Here is a 22,665-nt window from a genome sequence, read left to right on the forward strand (position 1 = left end):
GTTTGATATTTGACTACCGAATGTGAATAATAAGTAAACACTATTGATCAAAATATTAAACATCTCTATTTATACTTATTTAGCTCAAGAGGAAGGGGAAACAAAGTTGGATAGGGGAAAAGAGAAAGCAATAGAGTAGTCAATCCACAACCGTTCCAATATACCGAGGTAAGTTCGGATAGTCATATTTAGTACATCTTGATAATGTCTTGGCATGTGAATAATAACTGTACCATGCTTAATTGAATTCTTTGTAAATAAATATATAAGGTGCTCAGTAAAAGAAGAAATCCGGACTTAAAGTCCGCAGGCTATATGCTGGAATAAATCCGGACTTAAAGTCCACAGGCTAAGTGCTGGAAAAATATCCGGGTTAAGGACCCGTAGGCTCATACTAGTAATGTATTCTGAGCCTTAAGATTTGACAGAATCGATGCCAGCAATGTAAGTAAGATTGTAAGCTCGAACATCCTTGGTAAAACTTGTTGCATAGGTACAATGTATTTTATATGTTAATGTTCGCGTTACGTACTCAGATTTGAATTGATTTCTATGTGAATTATTAGTATCAAAGTACGGTATACATATATATGTGAGTGAATGAAATTTGGTATTTGAGGATAAGACAATGATATAATTGGTAAATGTAAGTTATCATATGAAAGAATGTGGTTAAAGGTAATAGTATAAGCCTTATAAATAATGGAATATGTACTAGAAGTTTTCCTATGTGTATATATATACATAAATATTTGGCCAAGTGATGATTAATTAGAATATTAAATGTGAATTTATGTACTCAATTTTAATAACAAGTTTTAAATTTTTTGCACTACTTAAAAATATGCTTACTCTGTTGTCTTAATTCTTCGTTTTATAGATCCTGCTCGTTAGCTATCGGATTCGGGAGTTTCAAAGTCAAAGTCGTCCACACTATCTAAGCCCTTTTGGTACCTTTGTAGCTGAACTTTGTTAATGGCATGTATAGGATTGACTTTTGATGTTAATTAAGTATCTTTTTATAATATATATATGTATTGCCATGCGAAAATGGCTTGTTAAATTATTATATGTATTCCATATAGTTGATGTGTATGTGTGGTTGATATTCAATTAATGTTTTAAAGGTTTTGATGTGAATTACACTTAAGAATTATTGGTATAGTGTTAAATGAAATTTCGTGCTTATTTTGTTACATTTTATTGGTATCAGAGCTACGGTTTAGTCGATTCTAGGACTAACGTAGAGTGTTTGAGTCTAGCTATACATGCCATTGTGTTAATATGATAGTGTGGTGATTTCTGACAGTTAAAAACGTGTTTTCGTATAGTAATGGATCCCGATCCCAATCGAGCGGTAGCTGATGATGTTGAGAGTGCAGCGCCTGCTCTCACACATGGAACAGTGCCGGTGGACTCTCAATCTATTGCAAGTAATCAGAATGATGAGGCTAGACAGGCTTTCTATAGTGTAATGAATGATTGGCTCAATCAATACATTCGAACCAATACGGCTGTTCCACAACCCCCACTCCTGAATAATACACCCCCTGCACCTATGATACCTCCGGTAACTGATCAGACGAGGTTAAATAAGCCCCCGATTGATAGAATCCGAAAGCACGGGGCTACTGAATTTAAGGCTACAGATAGCGATGATGCTGAACAAGCTGAATTTTGGTTGGATAACACTATCTGAGTGTTTGATGAACTGTCCTGCACACCCGATGAATGTTTAAAATGTGCTATATCTTTGCTACGTGATTCTGCCTATTATTGGTGGAATACGTTGAATTCTGTTGTGCCCAGAGAGCGAGTGACTTGGGAGTTCTTTCAAATCGAGTTTTGAAAAAAGTATATCAGCCAGAGATTCATTGATTAGAAACGAAAAGAATTTCTTGAACTTAAACAAGGTTCCATGTCGGTTACAGATTATGAACGAAAATTTGTGAGGCTTAGCCGGTATGCCCGAGAATGTGTTTCTTCAGAAGCTATAATGTGTAAACGTTTCGAAGATGGATTGAACGAAGATATAAAATTGTATGTTGGTATTCTCGAAATTAGAGAATTTGTAATACTTGTCGACCGAGCTTGCAAGGCCGAAGAGCTTAGTAAAGAGAAAAGATAAGCTGAGGTGGGAGCAAGAGAGTTCCGTAAGAGATCTTTGGGAAAGCCCTTTCAGCAGTCACCGAAGAAATTTAAAGAGGATTCAGGTCGATCTAAAGACACTTTGGGCTTTTCCAGACAAGACCATAATCGACCCCTAGTGAGTACGCGAGCCACTTTGGTTGCCAGTGTTGGAAACGATCGTCGGGACAGAACAGAGTGCAAGTATTGTGGAAAATGGCATTCGGGGAGTTGTAGATTTCATGACTGCTTTTGTTATAAATGTGTTGCAGTCGACCACTTTATCAAAGATTGCCCGAGGTTATCCGAACAAAATATGAATCAGAGTGGGAAACCGAGTAATACTACAGCACGAAGTAGACCACCTAGGAATATGGGGAATGCCAGCGACAGTCAGAGAGGGTTTAAAGATGCTACCACCAGATCCGAGGCTCGTGCTCCTGCTAGAGCTTATGCTATACGTGCACGCGAGGATGCTTCTTCGCCTGATGTTATTACCGGTACTTTCACTCTCTTTGATACTGATGTGATTGCTTTGATTGACCCTGGTTCTACTCATTCTTATGTATGTGAGACTTTAGCATCCAGTAAGGCTTTACCTGTTGAGTCTACTGAGTTCGTTATTAGAGTGTCGAATCCCTTGGGTCGATATGTGCTTGTCGACAAGGTGTGTAAGAAATGCCCCTTAATAATTCGAGGCTCCTGTTTTCCGGCCGACTTGATGCTTTTACCATTTGATGAATTTGATGTTATTCTCGGTATGGATTGGTTGACTGTACATGATGTAGTTGTGAATTGCAAAAATAAGACCATTGATTTAAGATGTGCAAATAATGAGATAATCCGAGTTGAGTCTACTGATTTGAGCGGATTGTTAGCAATAATAATATCCTCGATGTTGGCTCAAAAATATGTAAGAAAGGGGTGTGAAGCGTATCTTGCATACGCACTTGATAGTAAAGAATCAGAAAAGAAGGTAGAAATAGTGCCAATGGTTTGTGAATATCCGGATGTTTTTCCAGAAGAATTACCGAGATTACCGCCTGTTCGGGAGTTAGAGTTTGGCATTGAACTTGTACCTGGGACTACACCAATTTCGATAGCTCCGTATCGTATGACACTATCGGAATTGAAAGAATTGAAAACTCGGTTACAAGAGTTGACGGATAGAGGTTTCACCCGACCAAGTTTCTTACCTTGGGGTGCACCAGTATTGTTTGTGAAAAAGAAAGACGGAACTATGAGAACGTGCATCGACTATCATCAATTAAATAAAGTGACAATAAAGAACAAATATCCATTACCACGTATTGATGATTTGTTTGATCAGCTGAAGGGAGCCTCAGTTTTTTCGAAGATAGATTTGAGATCGGGTTATTATCAGTTGCGAGTTAAAGACTCAGATGTGCCTAAAACTGCTTTCAGAACGAGATACGGTCACTACGAGTTCTTAGTGATGCCGTTTGGGCTCACTAATGCCCCTGCGGTATTTATGGACTTGATGAATCGAATCTTCAGACAGTATTTGGACCTATTTGTAGTCGTGTTCATAGACGACATTTTGATCTATTCGCGAGATGAAACCGAACATGCCGAGCACCTGAGATTAGTGTTGTAGATTTTACGGGAGAAGCAGTTATATGCTAAGTTCAGTAAGTATGAGTTCTGGTTGAAAGAAGTTAGCTTTTTGGGGCACGTGGTATCCGCATCGGGTATTAGGGTTGATCCAAGTAAAATATTAGCCATACTTGATTGGAAGCCTCCTAGAAATGTTACTGAAGTTTGGAGCTTTTTGGGACTTGCCGGTTACTACAGACGGTTTGTAAAAGGTTTTTCGATGATAGCTACACCAATGACGAAGCTACTTCAGAAAGATGTTAAGTTCGAATGGTCAGAGAAGTGCCAGAAAAGTATCGACCAACTAAAAACCTATTTGACTGAAGCTCCAGTATTAGTGCAGCCTGAATCTGGTAAAGAGTTTGTCGTTTACAGTGATGCGTCTATAAATGGGCTAGGTTGTGTATTGATGCAAGTAGGTCGAGTTGTAGCTTACGCTTCGAGACAATTGAAACCACATGAGAAAAACTATCCGACCCATGATCTCGAATTAGCTGCCATTGTATTTGCTTTGAAAATTTGGTGACACTACTTGTTTGGAGAGAGGTGTCATGTATATTCAGATCACAAAAGTCTCAAATATTTGATGACTCAAAGAGATTTGAATATGAGACAAAGACGTTGGCTTGAATTGTTGAAAGATTATGAGCTTGTCATTAACTATCATCCGGGAAAGGCTAATGTGGTTGCCAATGCTTTGAGTCACAAGGCACTGTTTGCTTTGCGAGCGATGAATGTATATTTGTCTATTTCATCTGATAATGTATTAGTAGCAGAATTAAAAGCCAAACCATTATTGATTCAACGAATATGTGAAACTCAGAAAGTCGATGATGAATTGGTTGCTAAACGAGCTGAATGTGTTTTGAATGTGAATTCAGAGTTTCAAATTGACAACAATGATTGTTTGAGGTTCAGAAGTCGATTGTGTGTTCCAAGAAATTCGAAACTTATTTCGATAATTTTGAGCGAGGCTCATAGTAGCCGAATGTCAGTCCACCCGGGAAGTACGAAAATGTACAATGATTTGAAACATTAGTTTTGGTGGCCTAGTATAAAACGAGACATTTCTGATTTTGTTTCGAAGTGTTTGATATGTCAACAAGTGAAAGCAGAACACCAAGTGCCTTCGAGATTACTTCAGCCGATTTTGATTCCTGAATGGAAATGGGATCGAATTACAATGGATTTTGTATCTGGGTTGCCATTATCGCCAAGTAAGAAAGATTTGATTTGGGTCTTTGTTGATAGATTGACAAAGTCAGCTCATTTTATTCCTGTACGTACGTATTATTCCCTTGACAAGCTAGCTGAATTATATGTTTCTCAGATTGTAAGGTTACACGGAGTACCGATTTCTATTGTGTCGGATAGAGATCCGAGATTCACATCACGATTTTGGAAGAAATTGCAAGATGCATTGGGTACCAAGCTGTGTTTTAGCACCGCTTTTCATCCCCAGATAGATGGTCAATCCGAACGGATAATTCAGATACTCGAGGATATGTTGAGATGTTGCATCCTTGAGTTTAGTGGTTCATGGGAGCAGTATTTACCTTTGATTGAATTCGCCTACAATAATAGTTTTCAATCAAGCGTTAAGATGGCACTTTACGAGGCTTTGTATGGTCGTAAATGCCGTACACTGTTGTTTTGGACCGAGCTTAGTGAAAGTAAAATCTTCGGGGTTGATTTGGTTAAAGATGCTGAGCAGAAAGTAAAAGTAATCCATGAAAGTCTAAAAGTAGCTTCAGATCGTCAGAAGTCGTACGCGGATTTAAAGCGAAAAGACATTAAATATCAAGTAGGAGACAAAGTGTTTCTTAAAGTTTCACCTTGGAAAAAGGTGCTCAGATTTGGCCGTAAAGGCAAATTGAGTCCGAGATTCATTGGACCGTATGAGATATCCGAATGAATTGGGCCAGTCGCATACAGATTGATTTTACCCCCTGAACTTGAAAAGATTCACAACGTTTTTCATGTCTCGATGCTTCGACGTTATAGATCTGATCCATCGCACAAGATTAATCCCTTTGAGGTTGAGATTCAAACTGATTTGAGTTACGAAGAAGAACCGGTTCGTATTTTGGCTTGTGAAGTAAAAGAATTATGAAATAAGAAAATCTCACTAGTGAAAGTACTGTGGCTCAAACACGGGGTTGAAGAAGCTACATGGGAACTTGAAGACACTATGAAGGATCGATATCCTAACTTATTCACTGGTAAGATTTTCGGGGATGAAAATTCCTTTAGTGGGGGAGAGTTGTGACAGCCCTAATTTGACCCTAGTCGGAAAGTGGTTTCGGGACCACAAAATCGAGTCGTGAAAATAATTAACCGTCATATTCAATGCTTATTATATGTGAACATGCATGTGTGAAAGATTCAAGCTTTGATTTGGTCATTTACATGTGAATTTATTTAATAGGACTTATGTGAGACACTTTTGAAATGTGATAGGTTAATTTTAAAATGGGCTATTAATGCATGTGTTGAAAAGGATGGTTTTGCATGTTAAATTACCCATTTTAGATAGTGGCCGGCCATGTTACTAGTTAAAATGTAATATATGAATTTTATATTAACATTATATTAGTAAAATGGCTTAATATCATGGAATTATAATAATTAAAAGTAGAAAGTGGGTGAAAAAAAAAAGGTGTTCATCTTGTTCTTTCTAGTCGAATGTAAAGAAGAGTTGGGGAGAAGAACCATTCGGCCACCTTAGGTTTTCATTAAGGTAAGAAGTTTAAGTTAAATTCTTGAAATTTAAGTTAATTTTGAGTTAGTTACCAAGTTCTTTAGGTAACCCATGTTAAAATTTTGATTTTAAGAATGAGTAGAACTTTCGACCATGATAGTTAATAAAAAATATGGTTATTGTTTCATGCTAATTTGGATGAATAATGGTAGATAGGTGTTTGAACTAAACAAATGATCATATTGATGCATTAGATGCTAAGTGGGAAGAATCAGCTATCATGTTTGATGCCATTGCCGAACATAAATTTGTTTATAATTGAATAATGTGTGAATTTTAAGTTGATAGAATAAAAAGAATGCTTAAAATGTGTTATAAGCAAATAAGAGTTAAATTAAAGTTGCTAAATTACCATTGTTTTTGCCGAATATGTGCTTAATTTAAAGAGGAGTTTGTTGAAGAATGTATGTGAACATGGTAAGTGTATTCGGCTTAGTGAGTAAATGAAATGAAAATTTGGAATTGATTTTTTTTATGTGTATGTATGACCAAGTATATTCGGCCACATAAGTAATATAAGTACATGATGTTATATTATGATTATTGAGCTTATGTATGTGGGTGCATGTATATTTAGTAATATAATGACATTTGGTTTTGAAAGTTGAATGATAAATTATTACCTTAATTACATGAGCATTCGGCGAAAGTAGCATTTGTGTATGAACATGTATTAGTTATGAAATTGTGACACCCCGAATGTGACCCTAGTCGGAGAGTGGTTTCGGGACCACGAAACCGAGTCACAAGAATAATTAAGTGTTATATTCCGTGCTTATTGTATGTGGAATTGGTATGCGTAAATATTTCGTGTCTCGATTTTTATTAATTAGGTGCTAATTTGTAAGAAAGGACTTAGTAGTGAACTTTGAAAGTACGATAGGGAAATATGTGATGACTAATTAAAGCATGCATGCAAAATAATGGACTTGCATGTCAAATTCCCCTTTTTTACAAGTGATGGCCGGCCATGACAAAGAGATATGGGCTAAACATGTCATGAAACATGTTTTGTTGGGCATTAGGAGAAATCATAAACAAATAAGCATGGGTAAGAAAAGAATGAAAAAAAAATGTGTGTGAGAGAGTAGCATTCCCCCATTGCCGTGCAACCAAGAAGAGAAAACAAAAAATTTGTTCATCCTTTCTCATCTTTTGGCGAAAATCATAAGGAGGAAGAAAGGATTTTGCTCCATTTTTGGTTTAGAAGAGAACTAGAAGGAGATTTGGCCATACTTGTACCAAGATTAAGGTATGTATGAGGTTGTGTTTGGAGTTTCATGCATGACTTGGTCACTAACTTGATGTGCATGTTAGCCATGGCTCAAATCTTTGTTATGCCATGGAAATGGTATTTGGGCAAAGTTGTTATGGTGATAAAGCCATTGCATGCTAAGTGTGAAGCTTGATGATGATGCATGCAATGATGGATTTTCTACTCATGAGTAAGATTTTGAGTTTTCTTTGTTTTATCATGATTAAAGTTGAAAAGGAGCATGATTGTCATATTCGCCATGATGCATTCTTGAGCATGATTCATGCTTCTTGCATGTTAGTTAAAATTTGTGTTTTGGATGGCTATGGACACCTTGAAAATTCGCCATGCTCATATATGCATATATATGATTGCACATTATGTTTGGTTATGAACTAAGTGATGAATATATTGATTTAAAGAAGAAAATGTGGAAGAATGCTTGTGAAATTGCAAGCACAATTCGCCTAGCACACATATAAGTGCTTGATGCTATATTATAAGTTTTGGGCCACAATGTGCAAAGCATTAATTAGTAGATTGCATGCTGTTTTTGTGAGGTATTAAGTGCAAAATTGACCTCAACATGTACATGAATATTCGCCTTGGGTAGCCTATTGAAGGCCTTAGCATTTCCTTGATGCTCAAATAAATTGTATTGAATTGCTTGATGTAGTATAAAATGTGCATGACCATTGTGTATTCAAGCTAAAGAGTGGCCATATGACCATTTAAAATCCTTGTCATATTCGCCATAAGCAAGCTCGACCATAAGCAAGCACAATGAGGTTTTAATAAATTGAATTTGTTTGAATTAGCTCAAGAGCTAAGAGGGCCACAATTGGACAAGGGAAGGAAAAGGTGATCGAATAGCCGAAAAAGCCGTTCGACAACATCCGAGGTAAGTCCTCAAGAAGTGACCTTACTTGAATTATGTGAGATGAAATATGGATGTGTATGATTATTGATTATGTGTGTATGAGTATTTGAATTCCACCCGGCTAAGTCCCGGCGAATATGCTAATGATTATAATTGTGTTTGAGCCTTAGTAACGAAAATGAAATATGTATGTCCAATGATTATTGATGTATGTGTGCATGAGAAATTGAATGATATCCGGCTAAGCCCAAGACAATTATGCTGGAAATTATATCCGGTTAAGACCAAGGCAATTGTGCTAGTGGCTATATCCGGGCTAAGGCCCAAGGCATTCGTATGAAGTTATTCTATCCGGCTAAGACCAAGGCATTTGTGCACGTGATTATATCCGGTTATATTCAAGAATCTTGGGCTGGAGGTGAGTGTTGGTTGCTGAAATGAATTTATTTAGTACACTCGGAAAGCCCAAAGGATAAGGTACGTTATATGTGCATTGGAAAGTCGACGTGTTTGAGCAACATTCGCTCAATCGACTAATGAATTTCAGTTATTGAATTGATTGATGCTTTGCGAACTTATATAATGATGAAGTATGAAGTAAGAATGTGTATTAATGAAATGATGCATTTGGCTATGTGAATGTATTGCTGTAAATTATAGTTCATTATATTCCTTGAGACTTACTAAGCATAAAAATGCTTACCCCGCTGCTTTGGCTCTTAGTTTTCTAGATTTCGCCGAGGCAATCGGATTTGGGATCGTTGAAGTCAAGTCATCCACACTATCAAGCCTCCATTTTGGTATAAATTTTGGTTGAACTTGAGATGGCATGTATAGGACTACCCTTGTTTGTTAAATATGTTGTAATGTAAGTATGTACGGCCGTGCGAAAATGGCTCGAAAAGGAAGCATGAACTTAGACTAATTGTGGGTTGTATGTATATATTTTGTGTCATGATGTGGCTATGGCTTGGAAATGGGAATGTTGGTCATATGATCAGCCATTGGCATGGTTAAAATGATCATATATGAACCTATGTATGGTAAGGCTAGTTGAATCATGGAGACCACCAAATAGGTAAGTCCTATCTTAAAACAGATGCTGCCAGCTGCAGTGGCATGAATGTGAAAAATCACCAAAATTTATAGGAATGGAATTAGATAGTGAATAAGCTATGTAAATGAACCTTGATGAGTCTATTTTCATATGGAAGAAACGAAAAGGTCATAGGAGTTACAGGTTAAGAGATATTAAAGCTATTGTGAGACAGGGCCAGAATGGTTTCTGGGTTCCCTGTCGCAACTTTAAAAATTCACTATAAATTATCCAAAACGAATTAGGAGATATACCTTATATGTACAGATTCCATTTTGAGTCTAGTTTCATTAGAAACAAACGACACCAGCATTAAAGCCCTGTACAGAGAGATATTCAAGTTATACCGCGCGAAGGTCAGAGCAGTCGATCCCTGCAACAGGGGTAACTTTAACTAATAAACTGTACCAATTGGCCCGACCAAAAATCCTAGAAATAAATCCATGGATGGATATATGAGTCTAAATTCAGGGAAAATTTACGAAACCAGTTTCCGAGTTTTGAAACTCGAGATATGATTTTTAAGACGACAGTGACGCAGTTTTCCAGCCTGACTGGAAATGTCAAATTGGTGGGCAAAAACATGTGAACTTGGTTTGTTAACCCTCGGGTCCGACACCGGCGATGGTCTCGGGTTTGGGGTGTTACAGAAATCGGTAGGTTTAAGACTAATTGTGGTAATGATAATATATTATAAAATGAGTTTGATATTTGATTACCGAATGTGAATAATAAGTAAACACTATTTGATCAAAATATTAAACATCTCTATTTATACTTATTTAGCTCAAGAGGAAGGGGAAACAAAGTTGGATAGGGGAAAAGAGAAAGCAATAGAGTAGTCAATCCACAACCGTTCCAATATACCGAGGTAAGTTCGGATAGTCATATTTAGTACATCTTGATAATGTCTTGGCATGTGAATAATAACTGTACCATGCTTAATTGAATTCTTTGTAAATAAATATATAAGGTGCTCAGTAAAAGAAGAAATCCGGACTTAAAGTCCGCAGGCTATATGCTGGAATAAATCCGGACTTAAAGTCCACAGGCTAAGTGCTGGAAAAATATCCGGGTTAAGGACCCGCAGGCTCATGCTAGTAATGTATTCCGAGCCTTAAGATTTGACAGAATCGATGCCAGCAATGTAAGTAAGATTGTAAGCTCGAACGTCCGTGGTAAAACTCGTTGCATAGGTAAAATGTATTTTATATGTTAATGTTCGCGTTACGTATTCATATTTGAATTGATTTCTATGTGAATTATTAGTATCAAAGTATGGTATACATATATATGTGAGTGAATGAAATTCGGTATTTGAGGATAAGACAATGATATAATTGGTGAATGTAAGTTATCATATGAAAGAATGTGGTTAAAGGTAATAGTATAAGCCTTATAAATAATGGAATATGTACTAGAAGTTTTCCTATGTGTATATATATACATACATATTCGCCAAGTGATGATTAATTAGAATATTAAATGTGAATTTATGTACTGATTTTAATAACAAGTTTTAAATTGTTTGCATTACTTAAAACTTATTAAGCATCAATATGCTTACTCTGTTGTCTTAATTCTTCGTTTTATAGATCCTGCTCATTAGCTATCGGATTCGGGAGTTTCAAAGTCAAAGTCGTCCACACTATCTAAGCCCTGTCGGTACCTTTGTAGCTGAACTTTGTTAATGGCATGTATAGGATTGACTTTTGATGTTAATTAAGTATCTTTTTATAATATATATATGTATTCCCATGTGAAAATGGCTTGTTAAATTATTATATGTATTCCATATAGTTGATGTGTATGTGTGGTTGATATTCAATTAATGTTTTAAATGTTTTGATGTGAATTAAACTTAGGAATTATTGGTATAGTGTTAAATGAAATTTCGTGCTTATTTTGTAACACTCCTTAATTCCTCCGGCGACGGGTACGGGTTAGGGGTGTTACAGTTTGTGCTTGTGATTTTAGGCTAAGCAATGCTTAGTTGATATGGTATATATATATATATGAATGCTTTGGAAATGTGAATTGGCATGATTTGAGTAGGCAAAGTATAGTGTTAAAAGTATGTTAGTTGTTGATGTTGAAATGGTACATTTTAGTCTTGGTTGTGGTTGACTTGGATACCAATATAAGCCATGAATGTGTACTAATTGGATAGTATAGGTGTGTGCAATTTGGGGTGGAAAAATGGCTTGGTAAATAGCCTATTTTTGTTCACGCTGGCAGAGACACGGGTGTGTGTCTTTGCCGTGTGTGACACATGGTTATGTTACACGGCCGTGTGTCCCCAGGTGTTAAAATTAAAATCAAGTCAGTATGCTCCACACTGCCTCACACACGGGCGTGTGACTTGGTCATGTGGCATAAGTTAGTATACCCTACAAGTTTGGCACAGCCTAGCACACGGCCTGGCACACGAGCGTGTAGGGCCATTTTTAGGGCACACGGGCTAGCCATACAGGCGTGTGTCCCCTATTTTGAGAAAAATTTTCAAGGTTTTGGTGAAAGTTTCTAAGGTTGTCAATTTAATCCCGAATCACTCCCAATGTATGTTTAGGGCGTCGTAGGCTCGTATTAGGGACAAATTGATTGGCTGTGAATGAAATGTATGTGATTTGAATATTTTTATATGAAATGTATATTTGAATGTTTTATAAGTCTGATAATTCTCTGTAACCCTATTCCGGTGTTGAATACGGGTGAGGGTGTTTCAGATTCAGAGCCATCTAGTTCTATTTAAAGGCATAAGAAACGAGTCAAACCTAATGGGCCTGTTAGAGTGGCGGTTCCTATTGCTCCTACTTGGATTCAGCCTTGTGGTGATTGCGGTAGGCGCTATCTGGCCAAGTGTTGGAGGAGATTAAGGGCTTGCCTGCGGTGTGGGTCATTTGATCACTGAATTAAAGAGTGTCCACATCGTGAAGATCAGATGAAAGCTTTGGGACGGGGTTCTATCAGCCTCAGAGAACAGTACAGTGGCCACCTAGGGGCCATGGACCAGCTAGGGGTGGTAATGGTATGGGCCGAGGACAGAGAGCACTAGGCAGAGGTGCTAATCAAACTGAGGCAAGGCAACTTGCACTAGTTTATGTTGCTCGACGCCAAGAGGACAGAGACGCTCTTGATGTGATCACGGGTACGTTTTTAATTTTTGATGCCCCATATTCTACTTTGATAGACATAGGTTCTACACATTCCTATGTAGCTAGTGTTGTTTCCAAAAAAATTGGGGATTTCTGTTGAGTGCTGGTGAGATAACTATACTGAGTTTGTCGGGATAGACTGTTCGGGTAAATAGAATTTATGAGAATGTGCTATTGGAAGTACAAAGGGTTGTGTCTCCGACAAATTTGATGGAGCTACTATTTGGGGAGTTCGATTTAATTCTGGGTATGGACTGGTTGGTGGAGCACCGAGTTAGTCTGGACTGCGTGACTATGAAGGTCATTCTGAGGACTGTGGATGATAAGGAAATGGTTGTTATCAATGAGCATCGAGATTACTTGTCTAATGTGATCTCCACTCTAGTAGTTGAAAAATTGGTTCAGAAAGGGTGTAAGGCGTATTTGGCCTACGTCAGTTTTTCAGTTTTTGGGGACTCTTCTGTCGGGGATATTAGAACAGTGAGGAAATTTTTGGATTTTTTCTGAGGAGTTACCGGGTTTGCCTTCGAATCAAGAAGTTACTTTTGGCATTGAGCTTCTACCGGGTACATCTCCGATGTCCATCGCTCTTTACCATTTGGCACCGAAAGAGTTTACAGAACTTTAGGCTCAACTTCTAGAGCTTTTGGATTGTGGTTTCATCCATCCTAGTATGTCTCTGTGAGGGACACTAGTTCTGTTTGTAAAAAAAAAGGATGGTACCACGTGGATATGCATTGACTACTGGCAGTTGAATAAACTGACTGTGAAGAATAAGTATCCACTTCCGAGGATCAACGACCTATTTGATCAGTTTTGTAGTGCTGCGGTATTTTCGAAAATAGATCTCCGTTTTGGGTATCATCAACTTAGGGTTAAGGAAGCTGATATTCATAAGACGGCATTTAGGTCTCATTATGGGCACTATGAGTTCCTATTTATGACCTTTGGTTTGATAAATGGTCCGACTGTATTTATGGATCTAATGAACCGAGTATTTCAGGCGTATCTAGATCAGTTCGTCGTAGCCTTCATTAACGATATTTTGGTGTACTCTAAAATTGAGGATGAGAATGACGAGCATCTAAGAGTAGTGCTTCAGATACTTTGAGAGAAATAGCTCTACGCTAAGTTGGGCAAGTATGAGTTTTGGTTGCTAGAAGGAAGTTTTCTAGGGCATGTGGTTTCTGCTGAGGGGATCTGTGACAACCCGAATTAGGGCCTAATCGGAATAGTGGTTTCGTGACCACAAATCCGAGATAGAAATAATTGTTTTATAATTATTTTGGGGTTTATGATATGATTGCATGATTGTGTGAAAATTTCGTGATGAAATTCTATGCCTAAAGTGCTTAAATTGAAAGTAGGGACTAAATCGAATAAGTTGCAAAATTTGCATTCCAGAAGTTTTTAGTATGAAATTGTTTTGGAATATTAATTAGGAGGTCTTAAATAGCAATTTGACCAATTTTAAGTTCATGGACAAAATTAGGACATGGAAGGAATTTTTGAAAGTTTAGTAAGGAGGGCATTTTGGTCATTTGGATATTAAATGAAATAAAATGGGAAAAATAACACAAAATTGGTCATCATCCTCCTTAGTTGCTGCCGAATTCTCCTCTCTCCATAGCTAGGGTTTCTTCAATTTTCAAGCTCCATAGTAAGTGATTCCAAGCCCGCTTTTAATGTTCTTTACGCTTTTGGAATCCTTAAGCTCGATTAAGCTTATGCTAGTAATAATTTAACCTAGGGTTCATATTTGGAAAAATACCCATAGGTGAAATTTGTGTATTTTGATGTTTTATGATAGAATATGAGGTTTTAAATTATGTTAAATAACTTGTGCTACTCGGTTTTAAGTGAAAACGAGTAAAAGCAAGATAATCGGTAAAAATACCTATTGTTCATAACTATATGATAGAGTGAGAATTTGATGTGGTTGTAGAAGAGAAAATGTTCAGCATATCATAAAACATAAGAATAAGGGCTGAAATTAATTCCCGAGCCTAGGGGCAAAAATGTAATTTTGTAAAGTTAGGGGCAAAATGTAATTTTTCCATGATGTGATTTTGGATTGAAATAAATAGTATGAGTATTAAATGAGCTAAATGTGTTATTATAGATCAAGAAAGACGCGGAATTGATCTCGAACGGGGGAAGGAAAAAGTTTTGGATTAAATTGCAAAATTTCCACATTTTGCACCAAGGTAAGTTTGTATGTAAATATTACAATAATTTCATGTACATTCTTATATTTCAGCCTATTATATGTATATACTAGCTGATGTTGAAGTATAAATCGACTATTGGAAGAATGGAAATAAATAATAGAGAGAGAGATCCCGTTGAACATTCTAAAAATCGAATAAAATAGATGGAGCGTAGCTAGGTCACATGTATGATGCCGAGTGCACATCATGTGTACAAGAAAGCTACGAGACACCTCAGTAGTAGCTAGGTCACATGTGTGATACGAGATGTATCCCATGTAGACAAGAGAGCTACGTGAAAGATAAATGTAGCTAGGTCGCATGCGTGATTCCAAGTGAAGGACACCATGTAGACAAGAGAGCTACGTGAAAGATAAATGTAGCTGGGTCGCATGCGTGATTCCAAGTGACGGACACCATGTAGACAAGAGAGCTACGAGACAAATCGGCTAGGTCGCATGAGTGGTACTAAGTGTTCACCATGTGTACAAGAGAGCCGAACTAAACGAAGTATGATGGTGGGGCTGTGTGCTGAAACCATTAAATATCGAGGATTGATCCGAATTGTTCAACGGGATGGTTTTGTGGTGACATTGTGGTTTGGACCTATACTTATGGTGAATGAAATATGGTGAAAATGATTTGTGGTATATACAAATATAAGATAAAATGAGGTTAGCATAAAGAATTTGTGAAAGAGTGAAATTAGCATTAAAACTGTTTTTAGATGGTAGCAATGACGTGATTTTGAAAATCACCAAAAATAGGAGGAATATAATTAGAGGTTGAATGAGATGTGAAATTAAAGTTTAATGAGTCTACTTTCATATAAAAGAAACAGAGCAAGCAAAGGAATTCTATATTTTGAGATATTTACAATTGTATGTGACTTGCTCAGGATGAATACGTGATCCCTGTTCCAACTTTGAAAAATCATTAAAAATTGTACAAAGCAAATTAAGAAATATAGTTTACATGCCTAAATTCCTTATTGAGACTATTTTTAAATGAAACAGACTTCAGGGTTGTTTGAATTGTGTACTGAGAGAAATTCAATTTGTAGTGAACAGAGGTCAGATCAGTCGAGCTGTGTAACAGGGAAACTTTAACTAATAAACTGTACTAATCGGCTGAACCAAAATTATAGAAAAAATTAGCAAAAAGCTTTATGAGTCTAGATTCAGGGAAATTTTACGGATTTGAATTTCGAGTTTGGTAACTCGAGTTATGATTTATTTAGTGAATATGACGCAGCAGAGACAGCTTAATCAAAGTGGAATGAATAGTGAAGTTAAAGTAGATGTACTTGAATTGTTGTGTAAACATGTTAGATTTTTTTTAATTAGTATTTACATACTTACTTACTAAGCTATAAGCTTACTTTGTTTCTCTCTTTCGTCTTATAGTGTTCTCCGGCTTGCTCAGAGTTAAGGATCGTGAAGATCTATCCGCACTATCCTACTTTAGGGTATTTGAACTAAACGTTTTGAATTATGGCATGTATAGTAGGCTTAATTATTTTGTTACGTGTCATATTTGTCTAGGTTTAAAATATTAGTTACAGTACTCGACCAGCTAATTTGTACAAGCCTTTAAAGTTGGCTAATATTGATCAAGACATATTTATATTTCGATTATGTTTAATGGTAGGTATTATGTTCGTAATACCTTGTATCTGTTCCGCGACACGTAGAAGGTAAGGGTGTTACATTTAGTGGTATCAGAGCTATGGTTTAGTCGGTTCTCGGACTAATGAAGTGTGTGTAAAAGTCTAGCTATACATGCCATAAAAATATTGTGATAGTGTGGTGACTCCTGATTATTCTAAACTGTGTTTTGTTTTAATATAGTAATGGATCCCAAGGAACTGCTACCGTGATGATCTTTGCTAGTAATGCGCCGGCTCCCGCACAAGGGACCGCGCCTGTGGAAAGTAGACCTGAGACATTGAGACAAGGAGATGAGGCTCGGGATGCCTTTCTCCAAATGATGAACAATTGGTATACTGAATTTATTCGAGCAAATCCAAATGCTCAACCTCCTCCACCCCTCCTATACCTCGACGATTCTCAGAATGCTCAAGGTATAGATTTGGTAAGAATGAACAAGCCTCCGGTTGACAAGATTCGAAAACAAGGGGCTGAAGAGTTTAGAGCAAAGATCGATGATGATCCTGAGAAAGCGGAATTCTGGCTTGAAAATTCTACCCGTGTATTTGATGAGCTCTCATGTACACCGAGGAATGCTTAAAGTGTGTCAGATCACTTTTGAGAGATTCGACTTACCAACGGTGGAAGACTTTGGTTGTAGTGGTGCCAAAAGAAAAGTTACTTGGGATTTCTTCCAGGAAGAATTTAGAAAGAAATACATAAGTCACGATTCATTGATCAAAAACGGAAGGAGTTCCTTGAATTGAAGCGGGGAAAATGTCCAGTAGTAGTATGAACGCGAATTTGTAAGACTCAACAAGTATGCCCGAGAATGTGTGTCCACCGAGGCCATTATGTGTAGAAGATTTGAAGATGGGCTGAATGAGGACATTAAAGTGCTTGTAGGAATTTTGGAGTTGAAAGAATTTGTAGTATTGGTTGATCGAGCTCTTAAAGTCAAGAATTGAACAAAGAAAGAAGAAAAGCTGCTATTGAGGCCCGAGATGTCGAAAAAGACAGATAAGCAAGCCATTTCAATCTCAACCAAAGAGGTCCAAAGAGACAAACCCTCGAATGACAGTTTCAATTGGGGATTCACACGAGATCGTGGTAGAGCATATTCGGGTCTAAAGCTCAAGCTACTTGGTGGCAAGTGTGGGTAATGTGCGACCTAGAAAGCCCGAGTGTCGAAGAATGTGGCGAGCAACATTATGGTGAGTGTTGGGGGACCGAGCGAGCTTGTTTCAAAGTGGTTCTCGCGAGCATTTTATTAGAGATTGTCCGGAGAAAGTTAAAGAAGAAAGATTTCAGAGTGCTAGACAGAATACCACCGCTAGTAGAGGTAGACCACCGAGAAATACTGGAGGTGGGATTAGTAGTAAAACTGTGATGAAAGATTTAACGGCAAGATCAGAAGCTAGAGCACCTGCTAGAGCTTATGCTATACGTGCCCGAGAAGATGCATCATCTCCCGATGTTATTACTGGTACATTTTCTCTCTATGATACTATTGTTATTACATTGATTGATCCCGGGTCCACTCATTCCTATATTTGCATGAATTTAGTATCCAATAAAAAGTTATCTGTTGAATTTACTGAGTTTACGATTAAAGTGTCGAACCCCTTAGGCCAATATGTGCTAGTTGACAAGGTTTGCAAGAAATACCCATTAATGATTCAAGGTCACTGTTTTCCGGCCAACTTGATGTTGTTACCATTTGGTGAGTTTGACGTTATCTTGGGAATGGACTGGTTAACATTGTATGATGCTAAGGTAGATTGTAAACAAAAGACACTAGAATTGAAATGTGAAAATGGAGAAATTTTGTGGGTTGAAACAGATGAATCAAATAAATTGCCTATGGTGATTTCGCACATGTCTGCACAGAAATACATGAGAAAAGGGTGTGAAGCTTATCTGGCTTATGTAATGAATATTGAGTTGCCCCAACTGAAATTTGAATCGCTTAGATAGTCCGTGAGTTTCGGATGTATTTCGGAGGAATTGCCCAGGTTGCCTCCGAATAGAGATAGATTTTGCTATTGATTTGTTGCCGGCACTTGCACCGATCTCGATTGCTCCATATAGAATGGCTCATTGAATTAAAAGAATTGAAGGCTCGATTGCGGGAGTTAACGGACAAGGGATTTGTGAGACCGAGTTTCTCTCCTGGGTGCTCTGTATTATTCAGAAGAAGAAGGATGGTTCAATGAGGCTTTGCATTGATTACCGTCGACTTAATAAGGTGACTATAAAGAACAAGTACCCATTGCCGAGGATTGATGATTTATTCGATCGCTTAAAGGGGCCACAGTGTTTTCAAAGATTGATTTGAGGTCCGGTTACTACCAAATGAGAGTTAAGGAGTCGATGTGTCAAAAGCGCCTTTAGGACAAGGTATGGACATTATGAGTTTCTTGTGATGCCTTTCGGCTTAACAAATGCTCTAGCTATATTTATGGACTTAATGAATCGGATCTTCCGGCCATATTTGGATAAGTTTGTAGTAGTGTTTATAGATGACATTTTAATTTATTCTCGAGATGAGTCTGAACATGCCGAACACTTGAGAACTATATTGCAAATCTTGAGAGAAAAGAAATTGTTTGCCAAGTTTAGTAAAAGTGAGTTCTGGCTTCGTGAAGTCGGATTTTTGGGGCATATAGTCTCAGGTGATGGTATTCGGGTGGATCCAAGTAAGATTTCTGCGATCGTCGATTGAAACCGCCCAAGAATGTATCCGAGGTTAGAAGCTTTTAGGCTTAGCCGGGTATTATAGACGCTTTTGTTGAAGGATTTTCGATGATTGCCTCTCCTATGACTAAGTTGTTGCAAAAGAATGTTAAATTTGAATGGACTGATAAATGTCAACAAAGTTTTGAAAAATTGAAAGCACGATTGATCAAGCACCAATTTTAGTACAACCCGAGTCGGAAAGGAGTTCGTAATTTATAGTGATGCATCATTGATGTGCCTTGGATGTGTGTTGATGCAAGAGGGTAAAGTGGTAGCTTATGCTTGAGACAGTTAAAACCGCATGAGAAGAACTATCCTACACATGATTTGGGCGGCCATTGTTGTTTTTGCCTTGAAGATTTGGCGACATTATTTGTACGGTGAAAAATGCCGAATTTTTACCGATCACAAAAGTTTGAAGTACTTGATGAATCAAAAGGATCTGAATCTGCGACAATAAGATGGCTTGAATTATTAAAGGATTATGATCTAGTGATTGATTATCATCCGGGAAAAGCAAATGTAGTTCTTGGCGCTTGAGCGAAAATTTCTTTTTACTTTGAGAGCCATGAACACGGGGTTAGCATTGTCGATGATGGGTCAATCTTAGCGAAATGAGAGCTAAACCGTTATTTCTCCGATTAATTTGTGATGCTCAAAAGAATGATAGTGAGTTGCGGATCAAGAGAACTCAATGCGAATCGAGTTACGACTCGATTTTCGAGTTGGACCGGATGATTGTTTGATGTTTCGAGATAGGATATGTGTGCTTAAAAACGATAAATTGATTCGAAAATATTACATGAGGCGCACAATGGTCATTTATCGTTCATCCCGGTAGCACAAAATGTATAATGATTTAAAGAAGTCAGTATTGGTGGCGGTATGAAAAGGGACATTTCGAATTTGTAACCAAGTGTTTGATCATCAACAAGTAAAAGTGAACATCAAGTGCCTTCGTGATTACTTCAACCAAGAATGGTGCCCGAGTGGAAATGGGACAAGATTACCATGGATTTTGTAACCGGTTTGCCTTTAACTCCTAAAAAGAAGGATGCTGTTTGGGTAGTGGTTGATAGATTAACAAAGTCAGCCCACTTTATACCAAGACGCACCGATTACTCACTTGATAAATTAGCCGAATTATATGTTGCTGAAATTGTGAAGTTGCACGAGTACCTATGTCTATAATATCGATAGAGATCCAAGATTTACCTCGAGATTTTGGAAAAAGTTACAAGAAGCTTTGGGTACAAAATTGAACTTTAGTAGCGCATTTCATCCACAAACAGATGGTCAAATGAAAGAGTAATCCGGTACTCGAAGATATGCTTAGATGTTTGTGTTTTAGAATTTGGAGGTAGTTGGGAGAAATATCTATCTTTGATTGAGTTTGCCTACAATAACAGCTTATCAATCAAGTATACAAATGGCACCGTCTGAAGCCTTGTATGGTCGTAAGTGTCGGACTCCTTTATATTGGACCGAGCTTAGTGAGAAACAGATTCATGGAGTTGATCTAGTTAAAGAAACCAAGAGAAAATAAAAGTAATTCGGGATTGCTTGAAAGTCGCTTCAAATCGACAAAAGTCATATGCGATTTAAAAAGAAAAGAGATTGAATTTCGTGGGTGATAAAGTGTTCTTGAAGGTGTCACCATGGAAAAAGATTCGAGATTTAGTCGAAAAGGCAAGTTGAGTCCGCGTTTTATTGGGCCGTCATGAGATTACCGAGAGAATTGGACCAGGGCATATCGGTTGGCCTTACCGGCAGAGTTAGAAAGAATTCATAACGTGTTTCATGTATCAATGTTATGACGTTATCGTTCGATCCTTCACATGTGATTTCTCCAATGAAATTGAGATTCGATCGGATATGACCTATGAGGAGGAACCAATAAAGATTTTAGCTCGAGAGGTTAAACAGTTAAGAAATAAAAGTATAGCTTTAGTGAAAGTATTGTGGCACGGACATGGGATAGAAGAGGCTACGTGGGAACTGAAGAAGCTATGAGGAAACAGTACCCAAACCTCTTTACTGGTAAGATTTTCGGGACGAAAATCTCAAAAGGGGGAGAATTCGACAACCCGAATTAGGGCCTAATCGGAATAGTGGTTTCGTGACCACAAATCCGAGATAGAAATAATTGTTTTATAATTATTTTGGGGTTTATGATATGATTGCATGATTGTGTGAAAATTTCGTGATGAAATTCTATGCCTAAAGTGCTTAAATTGAAAGTAGGGACTAAATCGAATAAGTTGCAAAATTTGCATTCCGAAGTTTTAGTATGAAATTGTTTTGGAATATTAATTAGGAGGTCTTAAATAGCAATTTGACCAATTTTAAGTTCATGGACAAAATTAGGACATGGAAGGAATTTTTGAAAGTTTAGTAAGGAGGGCATTTTGGTCATTTGGATATTAAATGAAATAAAATGGGAAAAATAACACAAAATTGGTCATCATCCTCCTTAGTTGCTGCCGAATTCTCCCTCTCTCCATAGCTAGGGTTTCTTCAATTTTCAAGCTCCATAGTAAGTGATTCCAAGCCCGCTTTTAATGTTCTTTACGTTTTGGAATCCGGAAGCTCGATTAAGCTTATGCTAGTAATAATTTAACCTAGGGTTCATATTTGGAAAAATACCCATAGGTGAAATTTGTGTATTTTGATGTTTTATGATAGAATATGAGGTTTTAAATTATGTTAAATAACTTGTGCTACTCGGTTTTAAGTGAAAACGAGTAAAAGCAGATAATCGGTAAAAATACCTATTGTTCATAACTATATGATAGAGTGAGAATTTGATGTGGTTGTAGAAGAGAAAATGTTCAGCATATCATAAAACATAAGAATAAGGGCTGAAATTAATTCCGAGCCTAGGGGCAAAAATGTAATTTTGTAAAGTTAGGGGCAAAATGTAATTTTTCCATGATGTGATTTTGGATTGAAATAAATAGTATGAGTATTAAATGAGCTAAATGTGTTATTATAGATCAAGAAAGACGCGAATTGATCTCGAACAGGGGAAGGAAAAGTTTTGGATTAAATTGCAAAATTTCCACATTTTGCACCAAGGTAAGTTTGTATGTAAATATTACAATAATTTCATGTACATTCTTATATTTCAGCCTATTATATGTATATACTAGCTGATGTTGAAGTATAAATCGACT

This window comes from Gossypium arboreum, chromosome 13 (genome assembly GCF_025698485.1).
Source record: "Gossypium arboreum isolate Shixiya-1 chromosome 13, ASM2569848v2, whole genome shotgun sequence".
Taxonomy (NCBI): Eukaryota; Viridiplantae; Streptophyta; class Magnoliopsida; order Malvales; family Malvaceae; genus Gossypium; species Gossypium arboreum.